Source organism: Uranotaenia lowii, chromosome 2, assembly GCF_029784155.1.
Source record: "Uranotaenia lowii strain MFRU-FL chromosome 2, ASM2978415v1, whole genome shotgun sequence".
Classification (NCBI taxonomy): Eukaryota; Metazoa; Arthropoda; class Insecta; order Diptera; family Culicidae; genus Uranotaenia; species Uranotaenia lowii.
The window spans coordinates 280,195,618-280,215,609 of NC_073692.1; the positions used below are offsets into that span (position 1 = coordinate 280,195,618).

General features: G+C 34.0%; 1 protein-coding gene across 11 annotated transcripts in view; it reads left to right on the plus strand.

Annotated features, from left to right (window-relative positions):
* The window catches only part of LOC129746575 (bcl-2-related ovarian killer protein-like), a 157,328-nt gene that overhangs the window by 23,263 nt on the left and 114,073 nt on the right, over nt 1-19,992 (plus strand). For all 11 annotated transcript variants that reach the window (XM_055740284.1, XM_055740283.1, XM_055740289.1 and 8 more), the window contains one exon: nt 2,977-3,112. The gene's annotated coding sequence lies outside the window, so the exon portion shown is untranslated. The remainder of the gene's footprint in view (nt 1-2,976; nt 3,113-19,992) is intronic.

The window sequence follows — 19,992 nt, forward strand, 5'->3', positions numbered from 1 at the left end:
TTCCCCCCCGATCCAAACTTCTTGGCTGTCGACAAACGTTCCCCAAACACTTTCATTACATTTGTAACGGTTGATTTGGCAACTTTTAGCGATTTTGCCAGCTTTGCGTGCGAGTAGCTTGGATTTTCGCGATGCGTGAGTAAAATTTTGATACGCTGCTCTTCTTCCTTGGACGGCATTTTGACAACTGAAGAGTGAATTCCTAAACCAAAATAGGAGCAGCATTCTACACACACACACCTTCAAAATGAGGGGTGTTCAGGTTTTTTAAATGCCAAATTGAAAGAAAAACGTCAAGTTGATATTGACCAAATTTTGACCGTATCACCCTTTATCAAGAGAGATGTGTTGATTCCATACAATGACAAAGCAAACAAAACAGTACGCCACCGACGAGGTTCCGTAGAACCTTCTTGAAAATTGAAAAAAACTACTTTTCAGAACTCAATTTAAATGTTCAATTTAAACGAAATATTTAATATCTGGAAGTTTTGTTAATGAATAACGTCGTTTTTGGAAATTCATCAATACGATTCTAAATATTCTACTCTTTGCCTCATATGGATTTCGCTATTGCGGAAAAGAAAATTAATGATGTTCCCTAACATACCTGTTTATTTTCCAATAGAACTCCATCTGTTAGTGTAAACGTAAACATTCGAAAAGAATGACCCTTGTGGGACGAATTCATAAATAAAAAAAGAAAAGCAGTTTAACTGTTCCACATTTGATATAAATAAGAATACCTACACTCTACACAATTTAAAAACGTAATAAGGTTCCATTTTAACTATGTTTTCTATACATTGGAAAAAAATATGTTGAAATCTCCTTCAGTTTTCGAGAAAACGATTTCATTATAACTGTTGTTTAAAATGCCAAACCTCAAACCGTGCAGGCTAAATGTTTCTATTTATGTTTTGGGCAAAATTTTTGATTTTCGGCCATTATTTTCGTATAATTTCATTGAAAATGCTAGAAACTGATAACTTTCATACGACAAAGCTGATGTTTTTTTAAGTTTTTAAGGAATAAAACAAAAGTAAGGGTTGCCATATCATGGAGCAATTCATCCATCAGAAAAACTTCAATAAATCTGTTTTGAGATCTTCAATTCTCTGTTTGGATGTTAATTAGAGCTTAGATTTGAAGTTTTAATGATAAAAATTCCTACTGAACTCGTTAAGATATGCTTTTTATGGGTACGTTTTATCATGGCCCATGCGCTCGCTATATCGCGCTAATCGTAATATGCGGAAAATAACATTAATTTTTCAAAACCGCCAATTTTTATTGAAATTGAACTAAAAGTTGAAAACCACTTTTTGAGGGTTACTTCAGCCCAAAAATCTATTTTTCATTTTTTTTTATTTTATCCTATTTTTTTTAATGTGTCCATTTTTAATCCCTTTTCATTCAAAGTGTCTGTAAGTGTTCGTGTGTTTTCGGTCTTCAGATGCTTTCGGGTGTGTTGGGCTGCTAGGCGCGTATTTGCAGCACAGTTTTGTTCTGTGGCTTTGATTATGGGTTTTAAAAATCAAGTTTTTGGAGCAACTAAATGAATTTAAGTAACAAAAAATCATAGGTATTTGTAGGAAACACTTTTCTTCAACGAGTGCACTCGTTAAATACATAGCAAATCAGAGATTCGCTTAGGTGGGGCATAATAGAGCATGTTCTTTACTGCCGGCAGCTTGGCCGGTGGTTGTTTGCCGGTGGATTGAATTAAGGTAATGTTTTTTTTTTTGCTTTTGCTACATACATACGCACAGTGCTTGGTTCGCTGATTGCCTAGTAGGTATTGGTCGGTAGTTATTTTCATCCTCCTTCATCTTGTGATAGGATAGGGAGATGAAAACGTTTTTATTTTGATTTTTTCAGACATACGTAATGCGATTGCGCTTGAAGATTAATGCCGGCGGTCGCAAATCGAATCATCCCCGGTCGCGTTCTGTTCTTATGAAAATGATGCTATGATATTGATTATTTACGATTGGCATAAAGGATGAATTTTGGGTGTACGTGATGATACTATTCTTATTTCTCACCCTTTTTCATATTTTTGGTCCTCAACGCCAATTGCTTCATCCAAGTAAACTTATGCTTGATCTCTGTTGCACAATTTACAACAAATTGTAGTAGAAAATTTTGAAGATTGTTAATCATAGTGGAACTATTCTTGTTTCGCTCACTTTATCTACGGAAAAGCGTAGCAATATGCAATTCTATCTTTAGTTTTTAGTTTCACGATACCTCGTGGATAGCGTGGAAAGGGATCTAAGATCAACCTTCACTTGGCTTTATCGATAGATAATGACATTACTAAAACCTTCCACAAATAGCGGCCGGCGTTTAAGTAACTTGTAGGAGTAATATGTAACATTGTAACATACAAGAATTATTTTCTTAAAATCATTTATCGGTTCGTAGCTGTACGTTCCACAACGATGTTTTTGCCTAAATGATATTCGTCCAATTTTTAGCCGATAGACGCTCATAACGGGTTAAGCGAGCGTGCGACAACTTCTAGTTCGATGTGTTGAGCGGGCCTACCTACCTGTTCACAGTTGACGAACATATCAATTTTGACCGATTTTTTTTAGCACCGGCAATGTCCTCATTTGTTCACATTGCTGTTTTTGTTTTCGTTTTATTGGGTACTTGATGTATGGTGTTCTGTCTTCGTGCTGAATGAATTATTGACAATACCTACTCGCTGAACTACCGATGGTTGGAGTATTTTTTTTTGGCGCTGCAACGCAGTGATTCAAATTACTATACCCGCATCGAACAATTTAGGTCAATGTTCAAGTTTCATTATCTGGGTCCTTTAAAAAAAAAACAATTCCGGAACTACCTTTTGTATGATTTTCAAAGCGTTTTTCATTGAACTGATTTTTTTTTGCTTTCATTCATTCATCATCCATAAATTTTTATTAAAAAATAAAAGTTTATGTTTTCATTTTCTTTTTACAGGAACCTGAAGCACTGTCAGTGTTTATGAACAAATTAACCATCCATGTCATATCACTAAATCTCCCATCTCGAAGCTACCGAATAGCCGAGAGCAAACGTCAATCACGTATGGAAGTCAATCTGTTTTCCTAGATCGGTAAGTACTGATAAGTGCAAACTAAGTAGCTAGGTACCTATGTATATTTACATCAACCATCTCGTGAATGTCTTGACACCACACGTGGATAGTTTATTATAAAGTAGTAGATGCTTCGATACTGATCGCCTAATAGTCTAATAGACAAGCAAACACGCTAGCAGTATTAATCCATCCAATCGCGTTGCTCATTTCGTTTAGGTGATGGAATTGTAGCAAATTATTGTTATTCTTTCGGTTGATTGATATATGTAACTTTGCTTTGAAAATTTCAAATAAAAAAAATCAAATTAACCGATCTTTCTTACAAAAAGATAAAAATTTTCAAACAATCAAATCAGTAAAAATAAAAAAATTAGCTCGAACTTTCTCTAACCACTCTAAATTGAATTCTGTCTACGTTCTTAATCAGGTTAGAAATTGCAAGATCAATACGCATCACATAATGGATTTCAAAGACATCCTTCAAAATTCAATGACAATTGTGGTAACCGGTGCTATACGCTCGGAGGCTAGACTTAGAATGCGGAGGTGGTTTAGATGTTGTACTTACCAGACTGTGTGTGGGATGATCAGCGAGGGCGTACGTGTGAGCGTGGGAGTAGAATATCAGCATATACTTACGCAGTGTATGTCTACCACATCCCCCTTTCTCTAAAGAATGAATAATAAATTATTATTAATTATTTAATAATACATTTATTTTGTTTAATTCTTCAAATTTTATTTTGTTTTATATTTCTGTTAACGATTGTCATCTAGTTACAAAATATATTTCTGTTATTTGTTAATTTATTAAAGATTATTAAGACATTGTTAGAGACCAACGAAGCTCTGGAAGTCCAGTATTACTACTGCAAAGTACTACAATGACTATCAGTTTCCTGATCGTACGAGGGACCTTCTATTTTTCTCAAGTGTGACACGTTCCTGTCATACATTTACCTAAATAAAAACATACAATTTGTATAGATATGATGTATCCCTTTTAAATCGTAGCATTACCTGTTTCCAATTATTTTACATAAACATTCGATCCTGTACGCTCTTCAACTTCGAACTTCTCTTTCATGAAATTCGTGGAGAGTTTATTCTAGGGATGAAGATCCTTCATCAGTACCATATCTTTTTTTTCTAATGAATAAGTTTCAAATCGGTGTCTCAAGTCCTCCTTTTATTTTGCTTGGATTTTTTTTTATTTGTGCAATCGGTCTAGATCAGCGAAGTCTGAGAGGCGTAGTTTCAATATCTCCAATATCAGGTAATTTGTATCTTAATTTTCTGTTTTGGAGTAGCTCACTTGGCGCTTTCTCGGTAACTGTGTGGAGCGTGTTGTTGTACATTTGCAAAAACTGTTGTAATTCCGATTTCCAATCATCTAAGAGAGCATTTTCATCCTTTTTAGAAGTGAACGATTTTGACGTTCCATATCTCCATTAGCCTGCGGCCAATATGGTGTAGTGTGGTTCAAGTGGGTTTTTATGTAGTTGCTCCGAGACTCCGAGAAATGAACTACTTCGCATTTTCTAAGGTTAACGTTTGAGATGTCCCCAGTGGTTGAACTCTTTTTTTCCGAGCCGCTTGATAGCTTTTCTCATGGTTATGACTGTCATTATCTCAATTTCTACATAGAGGGTGTATTAATGCAAAACAACAGGATACATTTGCCCGTTGGCATTGACCCCCGGTAATCGAGAGCTAGAAGCTTAAAACTTGAGGTGGCTGCTTTATTTGCTCGCCGCACATCTACGCATAATCTTACTGAACTATCCGTTATCGTTTATAATGGTGAAACCCATGTCGAAGGTTTTGTTACTCGTTAAATTATTTCCATTTCAAGTAGTTCATTTATTTTCAATTTGACTTTCTCCAACAACGGGATTGGGCAATGTCGCCGAGGTTGAATTACAGGGGTTATTTTTTTTTTTTTTTTTGTTTATTTGTGACACTTTACCAACGCTTTGGCATTCGTGTCAAACAGGGGTTATACTTCTGTCTATAGGAAGGGCTAACTTAAAGTTTTTTTTTTATTTATTTATTTATTTATTTATTAATTTATTTTTTTTTTGGACACGGTCTCGTTGCACGGATACTGTTAATCCTGAATCTTCTTGAACTAGGAAGTCTAATCTGAAGTACTCCTAGCTAGAGTTTGTGCTGGTTCTTTGCCTAGAGCTTGTTGTCTATTTTCTATGACGTAAAATGTAGTTTCTGTTGAGATTGTTTCAGAACAACCCTCTATTGCTAAAAAAATCTGTCTTCAATTTTAGAGGTACTCTACCATAAGCCAGAAATATTTTCGTTTTGTCAAATCACTCAGCTTGTATTTTAACACCGTAGTGTTTCATGTAATCTCACGTCTTGTCGTCAATTAAGTTATAAACTTAACCAGAGCCAATCAACATGTCTATTTCAACACCTTCTATTTTACATGACAGCTCTCATATTGATAATTTTTTTTTATACGATATACGGAAGATTTTTCAGTTGTTAGGCTCATGTTCGTCAATTTCCACATTTCTGACGTTCTTGAAACGTTTGGTGTTGGGCTGGTAGTTGAAATCGCTCGAACTGGAAAAGTTTCTTTTAAAACCAAAGCTCTTACGGCTTTCAGCGCAATTTTTCGGTTGACTTTTACACACAAATTTGTAATGACCATAATTCGAACATAGGTAACATTGAAGGTTGTAAGCCGGACAATCTTTTGGGTTGTCGTGCCTCGTTTTTCCACATCCAGAACATTTAGCTTTGTAGGCAATTTTACCAGAATCTTTGTACCTTGGAATGTCATTTCTATTTACGGTGAGCTGATATACTTGAGTTTGGGAAGGCGGTTTGGAGTTCATTTGGCTAACTTGATATTTGATTGCTTGATGAGATATGATAGTTCTTATAACTTGATCCATTGTTAATTCCGCCTTTTCAAGCAATTTGCGTCTGATGTCTTCTGGGGCATGTTTGATGATTTTGTCAATAATAGCGATTTGTTTGCTCTCCATTTCGGTTTTACCAAAGTTACAAGTTTCGGCCTTTTGTTGAACACGAGGTATAAAATTCTCAATGGTTTCATCAATCTCCATTGCCATGTCCCAAAACTCAGACCTTTCAAAACACTCGTGATGTTTTGGAGAAAAATGTTTATCCAATTTTTGTTTGGCCTCTTGATATGGATCAGCACCGTTTGCAAGGCTATCGTCAATAACTGGTAAAGCATAATAAACAGCCTGTAATTCTATGCCACCCATAGCTAACAGTTGAGCTTTCCGACTTAAACTCTCGGTGATATTGGTAGCAATCATTACATTTTCGAACCAGCGTATCCACGCGGTCCATGCTTTTTTTATTCCAGAAGCCGGTAGATGTGAAAATTTGAACTGAGGCAAATTGTAAGAGCCAGGACTAAAAATAGGCTGGGACGGAGTCACCATTATATCCGCTGGACCGTTCGCCATTGTCCTATTAAAATAAAAATATCTTCTGATTTTCGTTTTTTTTTTACATGGTCAAATTGAATAATTTCATCAAAACTTTTTGTTTTGTTTTTTTTTTTTTTTTAGGGGTTCAGTGTAAATAATTCTTCATTCAGTGAAATTCAGTGAAAAAAGGATCATCACCTTGAAGAAAAAAAATAACGCACCCAAATGTCCTTCAATTCATTCATCAAGTGAATTTAATCACATGCACCTATGATCAGCATGTTTCGAATAAGAGAGATTTTTTTTTCTTAACTGCACACCACACAAATCAACGTAATACATACTGATCGAAACTCTTCAATAAGGCGATTCAACGCCAATACCAAACCAGTCATTGGGAGTTTTTTTTCCAAGCCAATTTTCAAACGCTTCTATCTCTGGTGATTCGTTACCAAAACGGCATCTCAAGATGTTGTAAACACTGCATCTTATAAGTGTATTGAAACACAACTCAGTCTAGAGTTCTCAACAGTAAATTTAATTACTACCACTTCTATATCATTCCTGGCGTCTGCTCTCTTAGCCCTTCAAGCACAAAAAGTCATACCCAAGCTTACTTCAGTTTCAGCTTGTCAGTGTATTGAAACACTCGCCATTCAAGCCATTCGAACAGAATGGTCTCTTGAAAGCTCACCGCCTACAGTGGTCTTAGATTTCAACAAACGTACACGAAGAATAAGCTGAGATGGCGATGGGTGAAAGCTCTCTCTCTTTTCTGGAGCATGCAATGCTAATGATCACCCGATCGTAGCTATGTTATGGACAGATGGCTGCAACGTTACACGATTTGTCTATGTATCGTGTGACCAACATCTTTTAAATAAGTGGTAGTGAATCTCGTTTTTAAGCTTTTTTTCCTCAGATTTAAGCTTTTTTTTGCCTTGAGAGCATAGGAGACGAAAGCTTAAATCTGTCAAAACGAGGGGAAAAAAGGGGAAATCTGAGAGATGTGCTCCATACGGTTTGAATAGCGTTGCCGCCGCCTGGTTATGGAGAAGCGCAATTCTCGCCCATAGCGTTGCGTTGATTTCGATCTCATATATGTGTTGGTTCGTTCTGGGTTCTGGCTCCAAAGTTTCAATTGCCAGCAAATTTAAATGGGGCAGAGATTCCGCAAATTATACGCAACATAAGGCGGATTCAAAAACTTTTTTTTTTTTTAGTCAGTGGATATCAATTGAAAGAAGCTGTTCAAGAGTGTGTCTGATCAGAATATGTTGAATTGATGCAATTTTTTTTTCTGTAATAACCTAATGATGATCAAGAATAATTAATTTCTTTTCAAAACCTTAACCGTTTCTGTTGCTGCATGGAAGTTTGAAACAAAAAACTCTGAACTCTTGAACAGTGCAAACTTTAATTTTCTGTGCGGCAACATACCTGTTCGTGCAGCTCGATTGGTCGTGGGTGTAAATGGGACGGCAGAATCTTCAACATTCACTCACACATTCATACACATTTTTTTTCTCCCACTTCCCAAGCGGGAAAACCCAAGACCTGATGCGTCTTCCGAGAAACTCAAAATGGAGTCATCGCGTATCACAAATTGATACTTGGACTTATTCTTTGGCTGATGGTGATTTATCAAATTTCACTACATACCTCAGCACCATTTCATTTTGAAAACTGATTTACACTTTATCCGAGATCCCCATATTCATTTTAATTTCACATTCGGGTTTGAGCGCTTAATAAAACTTTAACTTTTTTTTTTTATAGATGATCATTTTCACTGATTTTACAGATTCTCACGGATTCATTTTTTTTTCTTGGTAAAATTTTTCAGAACTCATCACACCAGCAAGATTTCAATTGAATAATCACAAGTTTTTCACTGAATTTACAATCTTGTTATGGCCAAGAAAACTTCCCATTTTTTTCAAGATTTTTTTTTATATTTTCACTGCCCCACTTAGAAGTGATGAAATTATTTCTTTTTTTCTTCTTTCAAACTCTCATCACCTTTCTGAAACTTTTTAACAGCAATACTCACGATTTCAACTCAAGGCTAGACACGCCACTTATTCGCTTATCAAACTTATTTCCGACTTCAAACGCACGCGCGGGTTTTTTTCTCGACTCGTCGCCACTCTGTGGTAACCGGTGCTATACGCTCGGAGGCTAGACTTAGAATGCGGAGGTGGTTTAGATGTTGTACTTACCAGACTGTGTGTGGGATGATCAGCGAGGGCGTACGTGTGAGCGTGGGAGTAGAATATCAGCATATACTTACGCAGTGTATGTCTACCACAACAATAAAAATTAAAAATTCATAATTGTTTCAAAATCTTTAACCACCATTTATAAGATTTTATACTTCCTGAGCAAGGGAAAAGAAACGAAACAAAACGTCCAGCTCGATTTTGTTGGTAATACAAACGCATTGAAGACGTAAACATTGGCCGCTTACCCTATGTGATCAATATTTATAAGCTAGCACTGCAACTTGAGTTAAATCCTTAAAAGATAGCCACGATTGATAGAAGATACCAACCGGCCCTTTGCTCAGCGCTACACCCAGCAGCTAGTTGGAAGCTGGAATTGCGAGAAAAAATTTCATGCATTTATTCCAAACACAGGTGACAAGGTGGAAATCTGATAGCAAATAAAATCGCGATCAATCAAACTAAACTTGGCACTGCGCCAGCCAGAGTCTGACGATGATGTGGCAGCAGGAGATAAACCACAACTCTTGCAGCGCGACAAGCCCATTTATTTGCGGCCAACGACGAAGCGACATAGCGGCACATCACCACACTACTGGAGGATCAGCTTTCCTGACCCCACCGATGTCAATTCCAGTTGATCTCTCGCCGAATGAATCAAACTACACGCCACAATTCTATTGATGGGAATATGGCTCTATTATGAACGGAGGAGAGATATGAATAGGAATAATTTGCTCATTTGTGTTAGTAGAAATTTGCAGATTCAATCGCATTCGTTCAGACATTTGTTTGAATATATTATTTTTTGTTGGGGGGACTAGTAAAAACCGCATCGTGACAGTTGGGTTTAACACGTTCACATGCAATCCGCAGTCGACATCGATCAGTCATGCCGATGCAGCTCTAACATTGTTGGGAATAGATCTATCACAATCATATCACAATCAACTGAAATCGTTATCAATCATTCAGTGCCTATAGAAATGACAGCTCACTCGACTGATCGATAGTGTGATTCCATTAAACTAATTTGCGAGATAAAATTTAAATTCAAATAGAAGGAGGCTTTGAGTATGATAAATTTGGAAATTGTACTAAACTCCAAAAAAACTAATCTTAGAACAAATAGAAATTTAATAGATATTGACTATTTTAAGGCTTGTTATTTTTTTTATTTCACAGTTAAAGAAACAGAGAATTCTAAAACATGGCAAACTTTAATTTTTATTTTTTAGACAAAATCAGTCTTTGAAGTGCTTTTTACCAAGCACTAATTATGTAAATATTAGTTAATGGATAACTAGCGGATTTACTAGCAAATCCGTTACAAGATGTTATAAACACAAGTCTCCGATCAGGGATTGTTCCAGATACGTGAAAATATTCAACAGTTGTTCCTATTGAAAAAGAGAAGAATGCGCGAGAGGCATCACTTTACCGCCCTATAAACATGTTGGAAATCCAAGAAAAGGTGCTAGAGTTAGCAGTTAAAAGGCAGTTTTTGCGATTCATTGAGTCCGAAGATATACTTATCGCCGAGCAGTCTGGATTCAGGAAGCAACACTCAACAGAATCTGCAGTGAATTTATTACTTCATTCATAATTGGAAGATCAACATTGAAAATGGTAACTACACTGTTGCTGTGTTTCTTGATTTTAAGAGAGCATTTGAAACTATTGATCGATTACTTTTAATGGATGTGTTGGTAAGAGTTGGTATCGATGGTACTGTTCTTAACTGGTTTAAACTATTTGGAGAACAGAATGCAAAGAACAAAGTATGGATCATCTTATTCACGATATAGAGAAAATTATTTAGGTGTCCCCGAAGGTACTGTGTTGGGTCCCTTGTTATTTATCTTGTACATCAATGACATGAAAAAATGTTTACAGTACGGTCGTCTCAAACTATTTGCGGATGACTCAGTCTTCTACTGGAGCGGTAATGATTTAGAACTCGTTATACAAGAAGCTAATGCGGATTTAAAAAATATTGCAATTTTTTTGAAATACAGAAAGTTATGTCTAATCTTACTAAAACCAACGGAATGGTTATTGGAAATCGCAACGTTGAAGCTGGTTCTAATCTGTTTATCGATGGATGTGCAATCGAAAGAGTACGCCAAGTTGAATACTTAGGAGTACAAATAGATGAAAAGCTGAATTTCGTAGCTCATATCGATTACACTGTCAAGAAGATTGCCATGAAATATGGAATACTTTGTCGGATAAGCAGAAATATGACTTCTGGTCAAAAATTATCTACGTAAAATCTGTTATTAAGCCACACTTTGACTATTGCGCTACCATATTGCTTCATGCATCAGATACACAAACGAAAAGACTGCAGAGAATACAAAACAAGATAATGCGATTAGGGCTACGATGCAATCGATATACTCCAAGAGCTCTTATGCTTGATATGCTGCAATGGTTGACAATTAAGCAGAGAATTGCGTACAACAGTTTGATTTTCATACACAAAATGAAGAAAGGAATGTTACCATCTTATTTATTGAATGGTCTGCAGTATGGTATCGATATACACAGATACAAAACAACAGGCATGTCAAACTCGATTAAGTGTGCGGGCCGCATTAAAAAATGTTGATAATGTAGTGGGCCGCAGCCAAAATCAGTTAGAAATCATAACATATTAGTTTCGCGGAGATTAGATACAATAAAACGGAATATAGTTATAAGTAAACTTGGAATGAAATTTTGCGTTAAATTTTTATGTAAGCTTACTACAAAAATAACACACGACGTATTACAGGACACGACACTTAACGTTCTCACTAACGGATCCGTTAGTAAGAACGTTAAGTGTCGTGTCCTGTAATACGTCGTGTGTTATTTGTGTAGTTAAAAGTTCTTACGTTGGCACAACCCACTTAAATGAGTAAGCTTTTAATGTTTAACATTCTTATATTATAATGTATTTTATCTATTGTCCTGATATCAGATCAATGACATTTTTATTATTTATGATAAATTTTTATCAGATAATCTCGAACGATGAGGAGTTTTTGTAGCTTTCATTATGGAAAAAAAACCTGCTCACATAGATAGCTACTTGCAAACATAGCAAGAATTCTGGCAACAAATTTCCGTTACTCAACGTAGCGTTCAGGCAAATACAGGGGCGGTCCTAGAGTCGGCTCTTGGGGGGGTGATTTTCCAGTTTTCAAAAATCAGTCAATATAAAGGAACGTTAATATCTGGTGAAAAAAAAAACAATCATTTTAGTGAGCGAAAGGAGAAGGGATGGGTTGCGAGAGGGGGGGGGGGGGGGTTGTTCCTTTATAAAACAACCAGCGAATCTATAATAACCACTGCGAAAAAATGTTGATATTTTTTTTTATTTGTAGGTACATCAGGTATTTTAGAATTGTCCCTTTAAGAGCTCATTCAAGAATTTCTCGTTATAAATGTAATTTTTTCAATGAAAATAATACACACGTTGTTGAGAGATGAACACGTAGAAAAAAAAACTCAAGTTATCTTAATTTTTTTTCCTGAGCTTCTAAATATTAGCGCTCTGGTATTTAATAATTTATCGGAAGTATTTTACTTTTCACCGATAAGTCCGATAAACAAATTAACAAACATAACTAACGGGCATTGAATTCTTAATTGGGGTATTTTACTGAATCGTGATTTGGAAATTTAGTATTCTAATTTTTTAATTTAAAATTAAATATAAATTTGTAGAAAAAAACCGATTTTAAAAATCAGTTTCTAAATTCTGGAACCGTATTTTATTTGATTTGCTCTTGAATTTAAAGTTTTCAATCAAAATTTTCAATTTTAATTGTATTACAAGTGCAACAAATAAATTATAAAGAAAATTAATCAATCTTTGTTCACTTTCACATAATTACCAATTTTTTAAATAATTTTGAATTATAAAGAAAATTATGAAATGAAGGGTTAATTCTGAATGTTAACCCTTCGTTTCATAAAGTAAAAAATTTGCAACAACTTATGTATGAAAAAAGTGAAAAATCGTAATTTATTTTAAATTTTGTTCTTGATGTCCTCATAATTTCCAACTGTAAAAAATGATTTTTAAGAAAAATAAAAAAATCATGAAATGAAGGGTTAAAACTCTTCTTTAGTGAACAGTCTCAATCATTTCCAATTGAAATAGCCAAGCTTTCAGATTATGAATATCAAACCTTAAGCTAAATTTTAAATTAAAATTTCAATATTATTGTGTAGATGAGCTGAACGCAGTATCGGTTACATAATTGCTGTAGATCTAGAAATCCAGGAGTGTTTGCTTAAAATCCCTAAAAGATCTTCTGACTGTTTTGCATGATAGAATGCCTTGTTGCCGAAAAAATAGTGGAATGATAAGGGGATAGTTTTAATTCACAAGGGAAAAATTAAAACCGTGGCAAACTGATTTTGGAAGGATTTTGCGTCTTAAACTCGATTTTTTTGTCTGTTTTTTCCCCTTCTTAATTTCTGACATTGAGTAATTTTAAAACTTAGCAGTTCAGAGTGAAATCGATCAATGATAATTGATGAAGTAACTAACCTGAACAACAAAAAATATGCTGAATCTTCTCATTATCCTTTATTCAACGATGCAGGTCAGAGGGAAGAATGCTAAAAAGTAACAAATTCCCAGAAAAAAACAATACAGATTTAGTCTAGATAATCTTCGTATTTTACAAAATGGGAAAAGATACTTACTTCTATAATTTTTTCTCATGGTAAATTACTCACAGCCTTTATGAAAATTGATCATTAGGATACCTTTTTTCTCAATTTTTTTGATATTTTACACTTTTGCTTAAAAGTGCACAAATTTCTCCTAAGAACCTTGTATTTTCAAAATTTATAGCGGAAAAGAGCTGATAAAATAATACAAATTTGCATTTAGAGCTCCTAAATATGTTGAAATCAGTTCTCACATTCATTGCACTTCGGAAAATGTGAATTTTGTTTTCTTGTGTTATAGTTTTGAATGCAGATTTTGGGTTCTAGAGATGGATTTGAATCTTTATCTCCAACACCAATTCCTGAAACAGCTGATATAAATACTTTTTTGTTCCTTTTTGGCACTCAAAACTCATAGGAAACGCAAAAGTCATAAAACGTAATCTCTTTCTTCGATTAATTGTTGTTGAAATCTCTTGAGAGGATTTTTTTTTAATTTAAACTCTTACCTGTGCTCTTACTATGAATATTTTATATTCGATTTCTGTTTGGCAGTACTTGCATTTTTTTTCACAGTCATCCATAATATGAATGTTTGATGTGATACATTTAAAACAGAATTAAATAAAATCAGATCTAAAATTTAAATTTTTGTTTTTGAATTTTATAATATAGGTTATGAATTTTAGGCTTATAATTCATATTTGAACGGTGGATTAATTGAAGGTGAAAAATTCTCGCGAAAGAGAATCTTTACTGTGATTCAGAACCTGATTTTTTATTTTGCAATTGAAGGCAATAAATGTATGCTGAAAGCAGAACAAATATTTCAAATATTTCAGTGTTTATAACCCCCCTATTCACCCCCCTATATGACATTTCCAATTTTTTTCATTTTATTATAATTCAAAACAAAATCAAGAATTCAGAAGCTCTGAATTTGAAGCAAATACTAAAATTTGTTGCGATTTGCGCGTGTTAATTGAGCCATATGAGGGAAATTAGTGAATATTTAAAAAAAAAAATTGTCCCTACATTCTATTAGAGCACCTGCAACGGTTCAGGCGTAAATATTGGTTTTAAGTATACCAGTTTAAGCACAATTTGAAATTTTAGAATCGGCTAAAACACCTACTCCCCACCGGTGTAGGAGCAAATTTAAAACGGAAACACTTTCATTGCAGACACTCAATAATTGAGAAGGAAGAACCCATTTTATTAAAAAAAATTGCATAAGTTTTGAGTTTCACGGTTAATTGTCTTAAAATTAATTCTACGAATATTCTTTTTGACAGAACAATGATTTCAACTATTCTGCCAGGATTACATTAATTTTAAAGCAAAAATGACTACACAACGAGGAAAAAAGGTCAATTGAAACAATTCTTCAATTAATTCAATCAAATTGCTTTGAATCAATGTAATAAGGTTTTGTTAAAATGAAATGAAAAAGCAATTTTTTTATCAAGTTATTGCTGACATTGATATAGGAAATGAGAAATGTTTATCCCAAAGTCAAAGGAAATTTTCCTTTGATTTGTCGACATTTTTGTTTATCAAAAACTTGTTTCACTTTGTAAATTTATGTATGGATACAGAAAAATATGCTGCTATTGACGAAAACTCCGAGCAATCTATACGAAACTAAAAATCTCTCAATATCTCAAATAAAACAAAAATTATAGAACAAACAATAAACATTTATTTTACCTCATCTAAAAAGTATTAAAATTTTCTTTTCGTTTATTTTTTTCAAATTTTAGAACGATGACTGAATTCACTAATTCGTCGAGCCCAAATGAAAAGCTTTTTATTTAATTATATTAAATCGAGAATAATGTGCTTATACTTGATATGGTTTTTATTAACATCTATTCTCAATTTATGTTACGTATAGGCAGGTTGAAGCGAAAAAAAACATTCAAATAATATCTCAAAAAGAAACTATTATCACACCCAATGTTACCCAAACATGTGTGAAAGAAATCATTGTTGGCTAAAATTTTCTCACCGTGAACTAAATCGGTCTGTCGTATATTTTGAAATCCTGTTCAAAATTTGCATGAATTTGGAACAAAGGCGTATAACTGTTGGGAATTTTGAAATCGATAACTGTGCTAAAACAGCAATTTACGACACCGGTGCCAGACGGACTGTTTTAGCGTGGTCGAAAACCGTGTTTTGCATCTACCGTTGGGACAGCCCTTAGAGCACCTGCAACGGTTCAGGCGTAAATATTGGTTTTAAGTATACCAGTTTTAGCACAATTTGAAATTTTAGAATCGGCTAAAACACCTACTCCCCACCGGTGTAGGAGCAAATTAAAAACGGAAACACTTTCATTGCAGACACTCAATAATTGAGAAGAAAAAACCCATTTTATTAGAAAAATTGCATAAGTTATGAGTTTCACGGTTGATTGTCTTAAAATTAATTCTACGAATATTCTTTTTGACAGAACAATGATTTCAACTATTCTACCAGGATTTCATTAATTTAAAAGCAAAAATGACTACACAACGAGGAAAAAAGGTCAATTGAAACAATTCTTCAATTAATTCAATCAAATTGCTTTGAATCAATGGAATAAGGTTTTGTTGAAATGAAATGAAAAAGCAATTTTTTTTCAAGTTTTTGCTGACATTGATAAAAGAAACGAGAAATGTTCATCCCAAAGTCAAAGGAAATTTTCCTTTGATTTGTCGACATTTTTGTTTGACAAAAACTTGATCCACTATTTGTAAATTTATGTATGGATACAGAAAAATATGCTGATATTGACGAAAACTCCGAGCAATCCATACGAAACTAAAAATCTCTCAATATCTCAAATAAATCAAAAATTATAGAACAAACAATAAACATTTGTTCAGTCCAACGAGTGGACTGAAGAGGAAGAGAGAGAGGAGAGCGAACAAACGGACGATCATCTCTCAACAAGCGACTGGCTCAACTATAAAAGAGAGCGACGCAGTTCGCTCGCGTGTTCAGTTCGTGTTTTACCACCAAACGGATAACATCAAAAAGTGTAAAATTAGTGTAGAGAGAAATAAAGAGAAATGGAAAACTAAATAAGTCTCTTTCCTGTGCTCGTTCCGATGCACAGTGGTCCAAAAGGGTCTTAAATGGAACTTTATTCCTGGTGCTTTTGTCTTTCATTTTTGCTATTAGATGTCTTCAGAACATTTACTAGTAAGATTGTTTCCCATAACGTGAAAGTATCAAAAATTAGTCACAGCCTACTACGATAAAAATAAAAACACTAACTTTTTTGTTTGAAGACAAAGAGACCAAATTTGTTCTACAAAGTTGTAGATATCATCAAAATATGAAACTTTGCTGAAATAACAAAAGCTTTATCTCTATTCAGTGCAGAGTTATAAAGCTTTTAGTTTAAAACATACTTAAAATTTGTTTTTTGTACTTAACTATTGTAAATTTTAAACTTACATAAATATGATGTTCATAACATTTATTGCGATACTCAATACGCACATTTTGCACTTGATCTTAAGTCTCTACGACCTTGTCTTCCGAAGTTATCGCAATTTCAAGTTTTATTTTTGCTTAATTTCACGAATTTCTAGGGTAAAATGGGGCAAGTGGATCCAAAAACTAAATACTACATCTTGAAGTATAATTCAAGTTCTACAAACTTAGCCAAAAACTATTTGTCTCCACGCGCCCGTTTATGAGTACGGTTGGCATAAATTTGTTGAATTCTTAGATTTTAACGAGAAAATAGAGATTGATTGTTAATAATTCTGTCATATCTTCTCAAGGAATGAACTATCTGTTTTGATGTCTTCAAATGAAAGTTGCAACAACAAACGAGCTATTGAATGGTATTTTTTAGAGAATTTTTGATGATACCGTTTGTACCTTTAAACAATTTTTAAAGCGTTTTTAGGGTTTTAACGGGAAATGCTTTTTGTTAATTTTTTTTAAATATTAAATTTGAAAAGGTGATAAAATTTCAATGCGTTTTGATGTGCTATTTGATGATTTCAGTTGAAAACTGATAAAGTTATGTGCATTTTAAGCATGTTTTTATTTCAACGATGACAATAAAACTCTATTTTCTCCAGGGCCGGATTAAGCCGTCGGGGGGCCCGGGGCAATTTTTCTCGGGGGGCCCCTATAATTCGATTTTTTTTAAATGCTACCCAGAAAATACAAAAGCTTTTAAACGCGTTGAAAAACTGGAGATGAGTTCAGTATACTATCTTCAAATAGCCATGTTGTCTGCGTAGACAATAGTTTTTAGTATCTTCAAACAAAAATTGTTAATCAATCACGTGCAAACATTGCGGAAGAGTTAAAAAATTTCTTAGAAATGAAAACTCTAATTTAAGCTGCAAAATGCTAAATTTAATTCTTTTTTTTTTTTTAAACTCTTATCACAAGAGTTTAAGAATTCATAACTATAAATTACGTTTTATTCACCAAAATTCAGTGTCTCAAATCTAAATCATTATTTCAAATCAAGTTTTAAGAAACAAAATATGAATAAAATTAAAAATAAAAAAACCGGGCCGATTGTCCGGATTTCATTAAAAAAAGCCCGGATTTTGCCCGGCTTTAATCACATTATTTGCCAAAACAAACAGAGAAAATCATATTGTGTTGTTCCCAAACAGAATTTTTTGAGCGAGTTTTATAAAATTAGTATTACAAAGTTTTTTTTGAAAGCATAAAATACGATTTAGAAATTGCTGATTAAAAAATCAAGTTTTTGTTCTAGATTTGTGTTGAGTATTTCCTGGGATTTGATCAATTTTGCCCAGATATTGCCCGGATTTTTGGTCGACATTTTGGTATCAAATGTTTTAAGCTTAAATAGCCTGGATTTGTTCGGCCCGGGTACGTGCTGAAAAAAATTTGGCAGCCTTACTCTAAAATTCAGAAGAATGATAAAACTGAACTTCAGTAACTGAAGAAACAACACAAAACTTGAAAATCCCAATGAATTGAATCTGGAAAAATATCATAGAAATATTCATATTAAGAAAATCACTCAATCGTGTTTATAATAATTTGAGAATGATCATTTGGAAAATGATCTGCTGAATTCAGGATATTCACTTCAGTAGATGATGAAGCTTTGGTTAAATCAGTTGAAAATGTTCCAGTACAAATTTCAAGTCTAAGACATACATTGGTATGGAAATGCAATAAAGAAACCCTGTACTATCGATTGCTCCAATTTAAGCAACTACAGTTTTTTTTAAGATTTTACTTTCAAAAATAGGGAGGGAAAAGTGTTAAGAATTTATAAACCAATGAAAGTTTCAATAACAACGGTATTAACCCGGATACTGCCCGGGTAAAATTCTGAAATGTTTATCATAAAGCGAAATTTGCTGCTTTTTAAGTGCAGAAAACCATAACTTGGAAACTTAACGTAACAACAAACATTATTTTTGTGCAAGACGTTTGAATGTAATGAAAATGAGGAGATGTTTTTTTCATTTTACCTGTTTTACCGTAACTGATATGTTTCGATAAAAAAATGAAAATTTGAGGTGTTTGCCTCATAATCTTCTTAATTTTTTTTTCGAATTCGGTTTTGTCCAGAAGATATTGATATTCTCAGCTCGCCAAATGTGGGAGAGCTCCTTTACTGCTTACTCTAGGGGGCCCCTTAACTTTTTAAGACAAAAACTAATCTAGGTATTTTTTCACGTGGGCCCTTTAGTTTCTATATTTCAAGTTTTCACTCCGATTTTCTAGTTTTGATTTCTTTTCATGGATTTGTAGTAGTATAATAAAAGTAATGTTAAAACTTGTTTTTCCTTCGGGGGGCCCCCCTGAGCCGGGGGGCCCGGGGCAATTGCCCCTTTTGCCCCCCCTTTAATCCGGCCTTGATTTTCTCGTTAAAATCTAAGAATTCAACAAATTTATGCCGACCGTACTCAAAATCGGGCGCGTGGAGACAAGTAGTTTTTGGCTAAGTTTGTAGAACTTGAATTATACTTCAAGATGTGGTATTTAGTTTTTGGATCCACTTGCCCCATTTTACCCTAGAAATTCGTGAAATTAAGCAAAAATAAAACTTGAAATTGCGATAACTTCGGAAGACAAGGTCGTAGAGACTTAAGATCTACTGCAAAATGTGCGTATTAAGTATCGCAATAAATGTTGTGAACATCATATTTATGTAAGTTCAAAATTTACAATAGTTAAGTACAAAAAACAAATTTTAAGTATGTTTTAAACTAAAAGCTTTATAACTCTGCACTGAATAGAGATAAAGCTTTTGTTATTTCAGCAAAGTTTCATATTTTGATGATATCTACAACTTTGTAGAACAAATTTGGTCTCTATGTCTTCAAACAAAAAAGTTAGTGTTTTTATTTTTATCGTAGTAGGCTGTGACTAATTTTTGATACTTTCACGTTATGGGAAACAATCTTACTAGTAAATGTTCTGAAGACATCTAAAAGCTAAAATGAAAGACAAAGTCACTAGGAAAAAAGTTCCATTTCAGGCCTTTTTGGACCACTGTGCGATGTCTGCTCGCCCCGATTCCAGCCGCTGCAAGTAATCGGCTCTTATCAGAGCC